The sequence below is a fragment of the Cavia porcellus genome, unplaced genomic scaffold, assembly GCF_034190915.1.
Source record: "Cavia porcellus strain 051 isolate PalLab524CR breed Dunkin Hartley unplaced genomic scaffold, mCavPor4.1 scaffold_17, whole genome shotgun sequence".
Taxonomy (NCBI): domain Eukaryota; kingdom Metazoa; phylum Chordata; class Mammalia; order Rodentia; family Caviidae; genus Cavia; species Cavia porcellus.
The window spans coordinates 50,356,308-50,373,107 of record NW_026947500.1 but is presented as its reverse complement, the minus strand read 5'-3'; positions in this window follow the sequence as shown (position 1 = coordinate 50,373,107).

Sequence of the window (16,800 nt, the reverse complement as noted above, 5' to 3'; positions counted from 1 at the left end):
TGAAGTCAGCCAACCATGGACTGGACCATTTGAAATTGTGAACCAAAACAAAATTCTCCTTCATATTGTGGGTGTTGGTATTTGTTCACAGCAATGGCAAAATAACGAAGTATATAAAGACAATTGTATTCTTATGTAATATTCATTTAGAAAATGAATATATTTCAATTTAGGAAGACATAGGTATCCTTTTGTGTCTATTAGAATTCTTCAGGTTAATAGAATTGCCTTAGGGTATTATACATTTTAAGTTTTGTAATGTCTGAAAGCACACTACTGTGATTCCATTAATATTGAACCTTCTATAAAAATGACAGTATAATAAACTAAAAATTTTATATGTGTAGTAGACAAAATATATAGCATGCAGGCAGCTAGCCAGGCATGGTAGTGTGCTACTATTATCCCAGCACTCTGGATGGCAGGGATAGGAAGATCAAAAGATCTTGCCGAGCCTGAGAAACAGAAATTTAGAGAGACCCTATCTCAAAATAAAAAGCAAAATGAAGACTCATAGTATTGCCTGGTGTCAAGGCTCTGGGTTAAATCCCCAGGCAAACTTAAGCACTTTCATTCAAAACACAATGAAGGTGCTGAACATTTCTAAGCACACTTAAGGTAATTTACTAAGTTAAAATCCACATGCCATAAAATACACTATTTTAACTGTTGATGCAACACCAGATTCACCATGTAGTGCAAGAACCCACTTTACCTAGTTCTAAAACATTTCCAGCAGTACAAAGTCTTACCAAATTTCTCTCTTCTTCGTTTCCTTCAGCCTCTGTGCTTCATCTCTATGTATTTTGAATTTAAATTCTGAATATATTCATATATAAGGTGACATTTGAATCCCTGAAGCTTTGAATTAAAAATATTTTTGATTCATACTTGACATAGTGTATTTTAATAAATTTATTTTGCTTTGTTTAACAGCAAATATATACTTTTAATTGCAGATATGTGATATGGTGCCGTAGGTGCCTGACTTACAAATGGCTTCTCTTTCAAGGAGGTTGTTCTTAAGTATGGTTTGTTTGTAATTCTTATGAAGTATGTCTTATGTTAGACATAGTGTATGATGGAAAACAGTAAAAACCAAAACACAACAAGCTAACTTTACTGTTACACTTACCTGAAAATGCTAAGCTGGACATGTGGGCTACTTCCTTGATTTTTCACACGTGTGGATGTTTGAAATGCAATATCCCTTAGGTCAGGGATCTGCTGTAGTTATAGACACAGTGCTTCAAAGAACATTCTTGGAACTTACTCATTTTTTCACAACCATGTCCTCACGACAGTTTATGAACAGCTCCTTATTTCTCCTTTGATTAGTACCCTCCATCTGACTTTCTAATTTCAAATGTATTAGATAGTTCATATATTTGGAGTTGTCCATGGTGTGTGTCCTTCTGTATCTGGGAAACTTCTTTTAGCATAATGTTCTGGAGATTCATGTATGTTACCATATATTGAAGGATTTGTATTTAAGGCTAGTTAACACTACATTGCAACTATAATCTATATTTTATTTACCCATTATTCTATCAGTGGCTATTTAGGATTCTTTTCACACTTAAGTCATTTTGAATTTTGGAACAATAATCATGAAGATTTTATTATATTTTTAAGACTGTAATTCTTTTAGGTAAAACACAGAAGTTGGGTTCTGGGCTATTCATTCAGTTAACACAGGCACTCACAGTATATCCACACTGTCCCTGACAGCAGACAACCTCCAGACCTTTCACTAAGCTCTCAGATGCTTCAGGGATAAGCAATCAGTTGCTCGACTTCTCCTCAGTGATAGTCGTTAAAGGTTAAAAAAAATTACTCAAATTGTCTCCCAAAAGCATTGTTAAAAAACACATGGAAAAACCAGAAGAGAGTTTTAATTACAGGTGATGCAGACAGAAGGCTGCAGGTATTAGCATATTTTACCAATATACACACAGATGCTCACAGCTTGACAAGACCTTACCATCTAAGGTAGGTGACCATTTGTGACTCAGTTTGTGTGTGTACCTTCTATCCTATAAGTTCCTGAGAATCAGCGGTAACTTTCCTTTTGGCTTATATTAATTCTTAAATAGTTTCAAATGCTTTGAGAGTATAAGTACCTGCATCATACATTGTGTGTGCTTATAAAACTTTTATTTTTCTACATTATGAATATGCACATAGAGTTGTATATTTTTGCACACTGTCCGGTAGAAAGGAGGCTAAAAGGGATCTGAGAGGAAGGAGAAATGATAGGCCCCAGAATTTATCTGAAATTCAGAATTTGAAACTTTGGGGATTCAGTATCCTGTTCTGACAGCTTTTGAACATTTAAGTATTTCGTAAGGAATCATAGAGAAATAAATTCACATTGGTGATTAGGTAAATAAACAGATAAACATGATTGATTTTGAATCTTGGTAGGATTTTTCCCTGGAAATCAAGAAGTGAAAAACATTAGTGAGTTTTAAAGGACCCAAAATTATTGTAATTTTAAAATGTTTTCTGTTTTGCAAAGGGATCTGAATAAGTTTAATGCTTACAACATAAAATTTAATGTGCAATAAAAGAGATTATCTATGAAAAAGCCATTTACCTTTTCTGTTGAAATCCAAGGGAGCTGAAAGGAAAGGTTTTATAGAAAAATAGGCAACTAACTTAATTTTTAACTTTTTGATTTTTCATGATTACAAATTAAGCCAAGCAAGTACAGAAAGATTTTTCTCTTAGTGATTTTATTAAACCTTCTTCTAATGTTGTCATTGGTAAATTTTGTCATAAATCTAAATTGTGAGTGATGAGGTTAAGGCAGAATACCGGACAGCTCCAACAAGATAAACGCCATTCTGTGCAAGGTGAAAGTAAGTGATGACCACACAGGTTTGTTTTTAATTTTGCGTAATTTTATTTCTTTACGCCAGACACCAGAATTGTCACTACAATTTTAAATATAAAAGTGTGCCATTTCTATTTCTTTTCTTTTCTTAGTTTAGAAAAAACTGCTGTAATTTTACAGTGATGAGATTTTTACCTTAAATGCTATATGTTTGTATGCTAGGCTTTGCAATCTCTGGGTCTTTAGAGATAACTGGGTACATTTCATTTACTACACGTGTATTTCTATGTGTTATGTGCTATCATATTTATTTCTCATGAATTTGATTTATGGAAAGATTTGAGATGATATCCAGGATTCAGATAGATCTCGGAATTCATTTATTGTGTCTGTATAATATTATGTGCCATAAGAAAAGTTGTATGTGGTGTATGCATTCATTAAGTTAATAGTATCAGAAACATTATATACATATATACATATATATATATATCCCTATATCCTAAATGATTATCATTATGTCATATAATGATAATGATCTTCATTGTCATTATATCCTATAATGACACACACACACACACACACACACACACACACACACATATATATACACACACACACACATATACCTATACTTATAATGATAATGACCTTCAGGGAAATGTAGAATTTAAGTAAATTTATATGCAAGCACCTTACATGACAGATTTATTAAAATATCTATGACAAAGAAGACGAGCAATCCAAAATAACAGGATTCTCTTCATCCAGTTATAATACAGCTTAGTGGCAGATGTGCTGAGATGAGGACTGGGGGTACCACATGTATTTTTTTCTACTTCATCAGTGCTTAATCTGCTTAACATTTTATGCCAAAGAAGAGAAGCCTGTTTGCAGAAGAATATGCATGTGCATATGTAAAGGAAACCTCTTTGAGTTAAGGCAATCTTAGTACTTAAAAAGCAAAAATAATACAAAGGGGAAATGTGTACATGACCATAGGAAACCACTTTCAGGTCACTAGAAGCTTTGAATCATTTAGTAAACCATCATCCCTCTCGGCAACCCTTTATCAGACTATTTTGCTTTAGAGTCTGAGACTAAAGGTAGTTGCATTACCTGATCATAGAAACCTTTTAGTACACTAATGAAGCTATAACATTGCTTATGTGTAAAAATGTACATATTTCTGCAGGTACACTTTTTCATAAGTAGGCAATTTCCAAGGTGAATCTTCACAGTCTTTTATTCATACACCTATGATATGTGTTAGCGGTCTCACGTGTAACACCTGTAAGTGTATTTATTTTAAAGGACAAAGTTTTGAAATTGCAGTTGCCACACTACAAGCAAGATTTTGCTCATGTTTGGAATTTGTTGTTAGCAAATTTTGATGTCATTGGTGTTTCATTGTCATTTCCCTTCAGGAAGTGAGTAAGTGCTGCAGTGTGATGATCAGTATATAAATGAAGGTCAACTACTAAAGATCATTAAACCTTTAGCTAACACGAAGGGTATCTCCATCTGAATCTCTGTTTACCTATTATTTCAAGCTTTTTTCCGTTTAGAACAACGTTACTACTTTAGCTAACATTTAGGGCTCGATATTCAATATACTAAGATGGATGGCATTTCACCTCCCTCTAGCCATTAGATGCCCAGAGCAATCCACATCCCATAGGTGACAGCCAGGCTGTCTCTAGATGTGGAAAGTGTTCTCTGGTGAGTCAAACCACCTTTCCTGAGAACAATTAGTGAGTTAAGTGTCTACTTCTATATTACTACCTGGTAATGGTGCATGAATATCATAAAATCTATACTTGAATGGAATTAATAACCCATCATTAATCATCAAAACAATAGGACATCAGTGGTAGTGAAGCTATGAGTATATAGGCTGAGAAGAACTCAATTTTGATTCTTATATAGTACCTACAGCTGATTTAAAACCTGGAAAACTCTGACTACTTAACGTAGACAATTGAGTTGTTCTTCCCATAGAAATACAAATCTGTATATTAATTTCATTGGAAGATCTTCTTCACTCATGAGCGCTATTATCTCTAGGGCTTAAAACAGATGCAATCCCAGGGCACTTAAACCAAGTGACCCTCACATCATCATGCCCAGAACTATACTATGGTCAATGTTCAGAAATCTGTGGTTCAAATCACAGCATTATACCCATCTTTCTTGAAATGGTACCACTAAAAAAATTTAAAAACTGATCATCTTCACTACTATAACATTATGAAGCTACACTAGTGTTAACCTTTTAAGTTAAAGATCTGAAGAGTATTTCCTCCATAATGAAAGTGCCACAACTAGATACATCAACATGATTTATCGTTATCTTATCAATGATTATTTCCCTAGTCTTTTTCTTTCAACTAAAAATCTTATCACACCTATTCAGGTTAGACTGCAAAACAACCCACCTAAAAAATTAAAAAAAAAATCACCTTGAGAAAACAAAATAATGAAAATCTATTTGCCTCTTTCATTACACTACATTAACAGGAATATCTATCATGATTATTATTATTGTATTCCCCAGCATCATATTTCCCTCTTCCAGCCACCTAATTAACAGTTGCCTAATTACAACCCAACAGTGAACAATTAAACTAATCCTAAAACAAATAATAATAATACATAATATCAAAGGGTGAACTTGATCATAAATAATTTCGCTCATTTATTGGCTCCACCAATCTTTGAGGCCTCCTGCCAAATTCTTTAACCCCCACAACACAACTATCAATAAACCTAGGCATGGCTATTCCATTATGAACAGGAACAGTAATTTCAGGCTTCTGACATAAAACTAAATCGTCACTGGCATACTTTCTCCCTCAAGGAACACCAATTCTACTTATTCCAGTACTCGTAGGGATGGAGACAATTAGCCTATTCATTCAACCAATAGCTCTAGCAGTTCGACTAACTGCTAACATTATTGCTGGTCACTTACACCTAATTGGAGGAGCTGCATTAGCACCAGCCTCTATTAGCCCTTCTACAGCTCTAATTGCATTCATTATTTTGCTGTCATGGAATTTTTCCTTGAATTTGCTGTAGCAATGATCCAAACCTACGTATTCACTCTGTTAGCTTATATTTACATGACAATTCCTAATGACTCACCAAACACTTGCCTATCACATAGTAAACCTAAGCCCCCGACCACTTACAGGTGCATTATCTGCTCTTCCACTCACTTCAGGCTTAGCTATATAATTTCACTTTAACTCTAAAACACTACTAACAATAATTTTCCTAATCAATGCACTCACCATATACCAGTGGTGATGGGACATTGTATGAGAAGGAACATACCAAGACCACCACACAACAACTCTACAAAAAGGGCTGTGATGTGGAATGATCCTATTTATCATCTCTGAAGTATTCCTCTCAGGCTTTTTCTGAGTCTTTTACCACTCCAGTATGGCTCCAACTCCAGAATTAGGTGGGTTCTGGCCACCTGCGGTATTAAATCCCTTAAACTCATAGAAGTTCCCTTCTCAGTACATCAGTCCTTCTAGCCTCAGGCATATCAAGCACTTCATCACATCATAGTTTAATAGAAGGCAATCAAAAACAAATAATTCAAACCCTAATCATTACAATTGCATTAGGTGTTTACTTCACCCTGCTCCAAGCTTCAGGATATTTCAGAGCATCATTCTCCATTTCAGATGTGGGTTATGGGTCTACTTTTTTCATCGCCACAGGATTTCATGGTCTACATGTTATATTATTGGATCCACATTTCTAGCTGTGTGCCTTCTTCAACTGTACTATCAATTCACATCAAAGCACCATTTTGGCTTTGAAGCAGCTGCTTGATTCTGACACTTTGTAGATGCAACATGACTATTCCTCTATGATTCCATTTACTGATGGGGCTCATGCTTTCTTAGTATAACCCAGTACCACTGACTTCCACTCAGTAGGCCTGAGAACACACCTGAGAGAAAGAAATCAATGTTATAATCTCCCTCCTAACCAACTATCTCCAAATCTTTCTATTAACCACAATCACATTCTGACTTCCTCAAATGAATGCTCATACTGAATAAACCAGCCCTTATGAATGCAGGTTTGACCCAACAGAATCTCCATGACTACCATTTTCAATAAAATTCTTCATGATTGCAATCACATTTCTTCTCTTTGATCTACGAATTCCCCGTCTACTCCCACTACTATGAGCACCCCAAATTCGTAACCTAAAACTAATATTGTTAGTCTCACTAATACTGATTTCAGTACTAACATTAGGTCTAACGTAGGAATGGACCCAAAAAGGACTAGAATTCACTGAATATGGTGATTGGTTTAACAACCAAAACAAATGATTTCAACTCGTTAGACTATATTTTAATTCGTAATTACCAAACATGTCCTCTATTCACTTTAACCTGATTATGGCTTACACCATATCATTTCTAGGTACAAGAATATACTGATCCCACATAATATCCTCCCTCCTATGTCTAGAAGGTATGAGACTATCAACATTTATCTTTGGAGCCCTAGTCATACTTAATTCACACTACCTAGTATCTTTTGCTATCCCCGTTATCATGCTGCTATTCGCTGTCTGGAAGCAGCCATACATAGGATTAGCACTCCTAGTCATAACTTCAAACATTTATGGAATCAATTATGTACAAAACTTAAACCTACTACAATGCTAGCAATTATTATCCCTACAATTATACTCATCCCAACTGCCTGACTGTCTAACAAATCAACACAACACTGCCCAGCCTACTAATCACACTAATTAGCCTGACAGTTGTAAATAAACTTGACCTCACAGGACAAAACTACTCCCTAAATTTCTCCTCCAACTCACTGTCTCCTCTCCCTTAGTAGTTTTAACAACATGACTCCTTCTCCTAATAATTATCGCTAGCCATCACCACTTAGACAGTGAGACAGAAGTACAAAAAAAAATGCATGTCACCCTACTCATTTTTCTCCAAACTTTTCTAATTATAATATTCTCAGCCACGGAAATAATAATATTTTATATTTTATTTCAAGCAACCTTAATTCCTACCCTACTTATCTCATTACTTCATGGGGTAATCAAACAATGAATGAAAGTAGGTCTATATTTCTTATTCTATAATTAAAAGGATCATTCCCACCCCTAGTCACTCTAATCTATCACAAAACCACTTAAGCTAACTGAATTTTCTCTTATTAATTATAACAACATACTAACACTCACAGCAACATAATATGGTTAGTGTACACAATAACATTTACAGTAAAAATACCAATTTACAGCCTCCACCTATGACTTCCAAAAGCCCATGTAGAAGCCGTGATCACAGGTTCAATAGTACCAGTGACCACTTTAGTAAAATTAGGGGGTTATGGAATAATATGAATTTTATAACTCCTAGACCCCTTAACAAACTACATAGCATACCCCTTTATCCTCCTGTCCCTATGAGGCAGGAACATAACCAGTTCTATTTGCCTATGCCAAACAGACTTCAAATCCCTCATTGCTTATTCCTCAGTCACATAGCACTAGTTATCATAGCTGTTATAATCCAAACCCATTTAAGCTTTATAGGGGCAACAGCCCTAATAATTGCCCATGGTCTCACACTCTCCTCACTATTCTGTCTAGCAAATTCTAACTATGAACATGCCACAGCCGAACCATAATCTTGGCTTGAGGGCTGCAAACCATCCTTCCACTAATAACGGTTTGATGACAACCATCAAGCATAACTAACCTGGCCCTTCCCCCTATAATTAATCTAATCAGAACTACATATTATCCTTTCTACTTTCTCCTGATCCAACCTACAATCACTTACCAGTCTTAACATATTAATAACAGCCCTGTACACGTTATTCACACTTATTTCAACACAAGGAAAGTTGCCATATCACATTACTAATATCACCCCATCATTTACCCAAGAAAACTCCCCAATAACCCTCCATATACTAGTCCCAGCTCTCCTTAGCCTAAATCCTAAGATCATCTTAAGAAACCTGTACTGTAATTATAGTTTAACAAAAACATTAGATTGTGAATCTATCATTAGAAGATAAAGCCTTTTTATTTACCTAGAAGAAAGTGAGTCGGAACTGCTAATTCCACATACCATACTTAAAAGATAGGGCTTTCTTGATTTTTATAGGATAAAAGTATTCCATTGGCCTTAGGAGCCAAAAAATTGGTGTAACTCCAAATGCAAGTAATCAACCTATTCATCTCATCCTTTATCATAACACTAACCACCCTCATATTACCAATCCTAATCTCTACAACTAATATACACAAAAATTTCATATCCTATGTATGTCAAATCACTCATTTCATTGTCTTTTTAAAAATTAAGCTTAATCCCTACCTCTGTGTTCCTAAATTTAAATCATGAGGCAGTGGTGTCAACCTGAAACAATTCAAACATTACATTTAAACATAAAGTTTAAATTAGATTACTTGTCCATATTGTTTATATCACTAGCTTTATTTGTGACCTGATTTATCATAGAATTTTGCTTATGATACATACACTCAGATAATTTTTCAAATATCTGCTACTATTTCTAATTACTATAATTTAAGTGGGTTCATAAACAATATAGGAATCCAAGCATCCAAATTGACAAATTTGAAATTTAATTAGCTGAGCTCAGAGACCACTTATGTGGACCCATTTCAGAGTCTCATCGAGTGGCTCTGAACTGGAAAATTACAAAGCTTTTAAACAGAGAATCACAAAAAGATATCCTGTTGGAAAAAATTTAGCTAGAATCTTACATTAATTTTTGGTTGACACCTGTAACCTGATTTTTTTGTTGAGAAAGTTAATTTTTCTCTTTTGGGTACAGCTCATTCTGCTTTTCTCATGGGACTTACACCCTGAATAATTTTCCATTTTCCTGGATCAACCACAGGACACGAGTTAAATGCAGGGGTCAAGATGGTGTCAGTTATGCCAAGCTACAACATAATGATTCTAGTTACAGCAAATAATCTTTTACAACTTTTTATTGGTTGAGAAGGAGTTGGGGTTATATCTTTTTTACTAATTGGATAATGGTACGGTGAACAGACATAAATACAGCAGCACTCCAAACAGTCTTGTAAAACCGAATTGGAGACATTGGGTTTGTAATATCCACAGCATGACTCATTATATCATATCTCATTAATTCTCATATCTCATTAATTCATGAGAATTGCAGCAATTGTTTGTAATGCAAGATAAAATCTCTTTACTACCTCTAATTGGACGATTATTAGCAGCTACCATAAAATCTGTTCAATTTGGTCTCCATCCGTGACTCCCTTCAGCAATAATGCCCCACACTATTATCAGCATTACTTCACTTCAGAACAATAGTAGTAGCAGGAATCTTCCTATGAATCCAATTCTCCCCCTTAGTACAAAACAATTACCTAATTCAAACCAGTACTTTATGTTTAGGAGCTATCATAACACTATTTACTGCTCTCTGTGCTAACACACAAAATGACATCAACGAAATTGTAGCATTTTCTACCTCTACTCAAATAGGCTTAATAATAGTAATCATTGGGATTAACCAACCATACCTAGCTTTGCTTCATATTTGCACCCACTGCTTTTTCAAGGCTACAGTCTTTGTATGTTTGGGCTCAATCGTTCATAATTTAAATGATGAGCAAGATATTAAAAAAATAGGGTTATTCAAAATTCTTCCTATTACCCCTTCCTCCCTAATTATTCGAAGCTTAGCTCTCATGGGCATGCCATTTCCCACAGGCTTCTGCTTCGAAAATCTGACCACTCAGCTACCACCACATCCTACACCAACACTTGAGCTCTGAACCTCACCTTCATCGCCACATCTCTAACAGCCGTCTGCAGTGCACAAATTTTATTTTTTGTTCTATTAGAAAATCCATGGTATGTTTTCTCGCCACTAATTAATGGAAACAGTACTGTGCTGGTAAACTCTATTAACCGCTTAGTAATCAGAAGCATTTTCACAGAATTTTTCATTTCAAATACTATTCCACCTACAAGTGCCTACCAAATAACTAAAGTAAACTACCTAATGACCTCCCTTCTTACAGTAACAATTATTGGCTTTACAATTGCCATAGAACTTGACTCAATAGCCTATAATCTAAACATAAATTATTCAACAAAGCCCTTTAACTTTTCTAAACTATTAGGCTACTTATGCATTGGCTTCTTCCTTGTAAAAGCTTATTAATAAGTCAAAACTTATCATCAACAATAACTGACTTAAGTTCACTTGAAAAAACAACTCCAAAAAGCATTTCCAACTTATAAATTTCAGTGTCTATTAGTACGTCAAATTAGGCAGGTTTAATGAAATTTTACTTCCTTTCTTTTCTTATCTCTATAGCTCTGGCAGCTGTTGTAGTTATCTAATTACCTCAAGTAATTTTAATAGCACTAAAAATGCCCACAATCATAGACCAGCCAGCTATAAATATTAATCAACAATTATCGCTATAAATAGCAGCTACACCGGCAGTGTCTTCACCAAGAAAACCTACTGCATTTTCATCATCATAAATAATTCATTCTCCTGTATTATGGTAATCAATTAAAATCTCAACTTGATCATTACTATCTCATCAATACAGTAATAAGAATGCTATAATCAATCCTAATAACAAAGAATTTCAAATAATTATGCTAGACATTCACATCTCAGGACACAATTTTGTAGTTAAAGCAGTTGTGTAACCAAATATGGCTATTATTCCTCCTAGATAGATTGAAAATACTATGAGTCCTAAAACTGACCCACCTTGGCTAAAAATCTGTACACATCCAATACCACTGCTAACAATGTTAAGCCGCCATAAATGGGAGAGGGTTTCACTGATAGGCACATAAGGCCTATGACAAACAAGATGCTAAGAATGTGCGTAGTATTTAAAGTCACGATTCCTACATGGAATTTAACCATGACTAGTGGTATAAAAAACCACTGTTGTAATTCAACTAAAGAAACAAAATGACCCACATATGAAAGTCACACCCACTAATCACAATCATCAATCACTCATTGATTGATCTCCCAGCCCCATCTAATATCTCAGCATGATGAAAGTTCATGTGCTTCTTAAGAATCTGCCTGGGGCTACAAATTATCATAGGACTATTTCTAGCAATACACTATACTGCATACACAACCCCATATCTGCTGAGATGTCAACCATGGCTGACTAATCCAGTATCTGCATGCCAACCTTGCAGCCATATTTTTCATCTTCCTCTACCTCCACATTGGATGGTATTTACTATGGATCTTACCCATTTTTAGAAACTTGAAATATCGGAGTGCTACTCCTGTTCACAGTCATGGTTACTGCTTTCAGGGGAAATGTGTTACCCTGAGGACAGTTATTATTCTGAGGGGCCACCATAATCACAAATCTCTTATCAGCAATCTCCTACGTCGGTACACTTGTCAAATGAATCAGCTACCTTGATGTGGCTTTTCGCCTTCTACTTTATCTTATCCTTCATAATCGCAGTTTCAGTCATAGTGTACCTACTATTCCTTCACAAAACTGGGTCAAACAACCCTTCAGGACTTAATTCTGCTTCCCACAAAATCCCATTCCACCCTTACTACATAATTAAAGATACCATAGGATTCCTACTCACAGTATTAGCCCCCTCATCCCTAGTTCTCTTCTCACCCAACCTCCTCAGCAACCCAAACAACACACCCCTGCCAACCCTCTAAACACACCCCCACATATTAAACCAGAGTGATAATTTCTTTTCACACACGCAATCCTTGGCTGCATTCCTAACAAACTCAGAGGAGTTCTAGCTCTCATATTCTCAATCCTAATTTTAGCTTTATTTCCAATCCTACACCTATCAAAACAATGCAGCAAGGGGGCATGACATTTGGCCCCCTTCGCTGTTAGTAGCTAACCTGCTTATTCTCATGAGTTGGAGGCCCACCAGTTGAACACCCTTACATCACAACTGGCCAGCTAGCATCCATTACTTATTTCTTCATCATCCTAATTCTTTTCCCACTAGTATACATAACAGAGAATAAAATTCTGAAGTGAAGATTCCTAGTAGTATAAGCAATTACTCTGGTCTTGTAAACCAAGAATGGAAATACTTTTTCCCTAGGACACAATAACTCAAGGAAGAGACAAAAAGTCACACCATCAGTACGCCAAACTGAAATTCTTATTACTCTATTCCTAGGCACCATGAGCACATGTTAATTTTGTGTTATTACCCCATATGTGCATTGTACATAATGTACCTTCTCATATGCCCTCTATGTGCATGGTGCATTAATGCGTATCCCCAGTAAGTATAAAAAAGGACATAAACCATTATATGCTTAATCAACATTAAATTATTACCCCCCTCGGTATCAAGCAAGTACAGTAAACTATAAATGTATATAAACCGTTACAAATCTCTACTCCACTTTAACTCCTTAACAATATGCCTATTCATTACCAGAGTACCGTGATTTTATCTTACATAATACACTCATGCCATTAGACATGCCCCATCAAATCAAATCAGTCCTCATCAATATGACTATCCCTCTCCCATGATCAATCTCTTAATCTAGCATCCTCTGTGAAACCAGCAACCCAATAGACAGGCATCCCTCTGCTTGCTCCGGGCCCATAACATGTGGGGGTTTCTAACAATGATCTTTAAGAGACATCTGGTTCTTACTTCAGGGCCATAACACTGAAACTGCTCATTCATTCCCCCTAAGACATCTCAATGGACTAATGACTAGACTAGACCATAACTGCAATTTCATGAATTTAGTATCTTTATTTTCAGGGATGCTGTGACTCACCATCACTATCAAATGCATGGTTCCATTCAACTCAGTTGTATCTGGACTTATGAATGAAGTATCCTTACTCCACATGGAGAGAGATCAGTGGGGAATCTTTTAATGCTTGAAAGACATAACCTTATACGATCTGTGTACACGTGTATACACATGTGTACACATACATATATGTAATTTTCAGTAACAATTATCTATTAACAATCCCCTCACCCTCCATTAAAATGCTACTTACTACATAGGCCTGTAACACCTATACAATGTATACTCACTCCTGCCAAACCCCCAAACAAGAATTAGTCTGCTCCCAAAATAGTATATTATTCCCCTCCCCACTTGTCACATCAATACAACACAAAACTTACCACATTCATAGAGTGCACTCTCTTTCCCTCTATACACCTACGTCTATGCCCATCCTAAAAATTTTATAATTTATGATGCCTATGAAGTTGATGTAGCTTATAAACAAAGCAAGGCACTGAAAATGCCTGGATGAGTTTTATAACTCCATAAACAACAGGCTTGGTCCTGTTTTTTTATTGTTAGCAGAATTATACATGCAAGTGTCATCACACTGGTGAGAATGCCTTCTAGACCATAAAGGTCAAAAGGAGCAGGTATCAAGCACACTACAAAGTAGCTCATAACACCTTGCTTTGCCACAGCTGCAGGGGAGAAAGCAGTAATAAAAATTAAAAAGCAATACACGAAAGCTTGACTAAGTCATGCAACTACTAAGGATTGGTAAATTTCATGCCAGCCACTACAGTCATACAATTAATCTAAATTAATAAATTTTGATGTAAAAAAGTTTTAGAAAAATTAAAAGAATAAGATTACATTTTATCTAAGTTGTAAAAAACTCCAGATAAAACATAAACCAGAAATGAAAATAACCTTAATATATCTGAATACATGAAAGCTAAGACCCAAACGGATTAGACACCCCACTATGCTTAGCCATAAACATAAAAATTCATGTAACAACAATTTTTGCCCAAGAACTACTAGCAACAGCTTAAAACTCAAAGGACTTGGTTGTGCCTTATATTCACCTAGAGGAGCCTGTTCTATAATTGATAAATCCTGATATACCTCACCACTTGTTGCTAATACAGCCTATATACCACCATCTTTAGCAAACTCAATCATGGAATCAAGGTAAGCATAAGTATGTTATGTAAAGATGTTAGGTCAAGTTGTAGCCAATGAAGTGGGAAGAAATGGGCTACATTTTCTTATTAAAAGAACAATCAATGCAAATCTTTATGAACACTAAAGAGCTAAGGAGGATTTAGTAGAAAATTAAGAATAGAGAGCCTGACTGAGCTAGGCCATAAAGCACGTACACACCACCCATCACCCTCCTCAAATATTCAAAAATTTCAAAAACCTAAAAATTAACACATATGAGAGGAGGTAAATTGTAACAAGGTAAATATATTGGAAAGTGTGCTTGGAAAGAAAATAAAGCATCTGGCCTACACGTGGAAGATTTCAACTATCAGTGACCACTTTGAACCCATTCTAGCCCCCAAAACTACCAAACACAATTACTCTAAAATCACAAAATAAAACATTTACCTGAAAGAGTATAGGAGATAGAATTTTTCTTCTGGTGCTATAGAGACAGTACCTCAAGGAAAAGATGAAAGATAAAGACAGTAAAGAAAAAGCATAGACTACCCCTACTACTTTTCGTATACTGAATTAATCAGAACCAACCTGGCAAAGTGAACTGAAGTCAACCACGCCGAAACCAATTGAGCTATTTCCAAACAGCTAACAGAGAAAACTCATTTATGTGGCAAAATAGAGAAGATTTTAGAGGCAGAGGTGAAAAGCCAGCTGAGCTTGGTGGTAGCTGGTTATCCAAATAAGAATTTCAGTTCAATTTTAAGTTCTTCCAAAATACTCCTTACTCAAATGAAAGCTTAAAATTTCATTTAAAAAGGGATGGCTCTTTAAAATAAGGAAACAACCTTCAACAGTGGGTAACAAACAAAATCATCATAGTTGACCCAAAAGCAGCCCTCAATTAAGAAAGCATTCAAGCTCAACCCTGAATTCCAACAAAACCAAATGAACCCCTGATTAACAATTGGATTAATCTATAACTATATAGAAGAGATAATGTCAATATCAGTAACAAGAATTACTTCTCCCTGCACAAGCTTAAATCAAACCTGCATTTGATCTTTAACAACTTAATAAGACTCCTCATTAATACTCTTATTAAAAGCATTTGTTAACCCAACACAGGAGTGCTATTCAGGAAAGACCAAAAAAGCAAAAGGAACTCAGAAACATAAATCCCACCTGTTTACCAAAAATATCCCCTCTAGTATTGCCAGTATTAGAGGCACTGCCTGCCCAGTGATGTTAGTTCAACAGCCATGGTATCATGATGGTGCAAAGGTAGCATAACCACTTGTTCTTTAAATAAGGACTCGTATGAATGGCTAAACGAGGGTTTAACTGTCTCTTGCTTTATGTTAGTGAACCTGACCTCCCTGTGAAGAGCCTAGGAGGACCTAATAAGATGAGAAGATTTTATGGGGCTTTAATTTATTAATTTACTCTACTCACCTTAAGTCCACAAGGACATAAAGCACAAGACCTAAATTAATAATTTCAGTTGGGGTGACCTCGGAGAATAACAAGTCCTCTGAATGATACTAACCTAGACATTACAAGTCAAAGTTTATTACCACCAATTGACCCAAAAATCTTTGATCAATGGACCTAGGGATAAGGGTGCAATCCTGTTTTAGAGTCCATATTGACAATGGGGTTTGTGACCTGGTTTTGGATCAGGACATCCTAATGGTGCAGCAGGTAATAAGGTTTCATTTGTTCAGTGATTAGTAGTGCCATGTGATCTGAGTTCAGACTGGAACAATCCAGGTCAGTTTCTATCTATTAATGACTTCTCCTACTATTAAAAGATTAGATAAATGGGGCCAATAAACCAACTATGTCTTGATAACCAAAAGATGATATTCTATAAATCTAATCATTATTCCAATCACAACCCAAGAAACAGGTTTGTTAAGGTGGCAGAGCCTGGTAAATTGCATAAGACT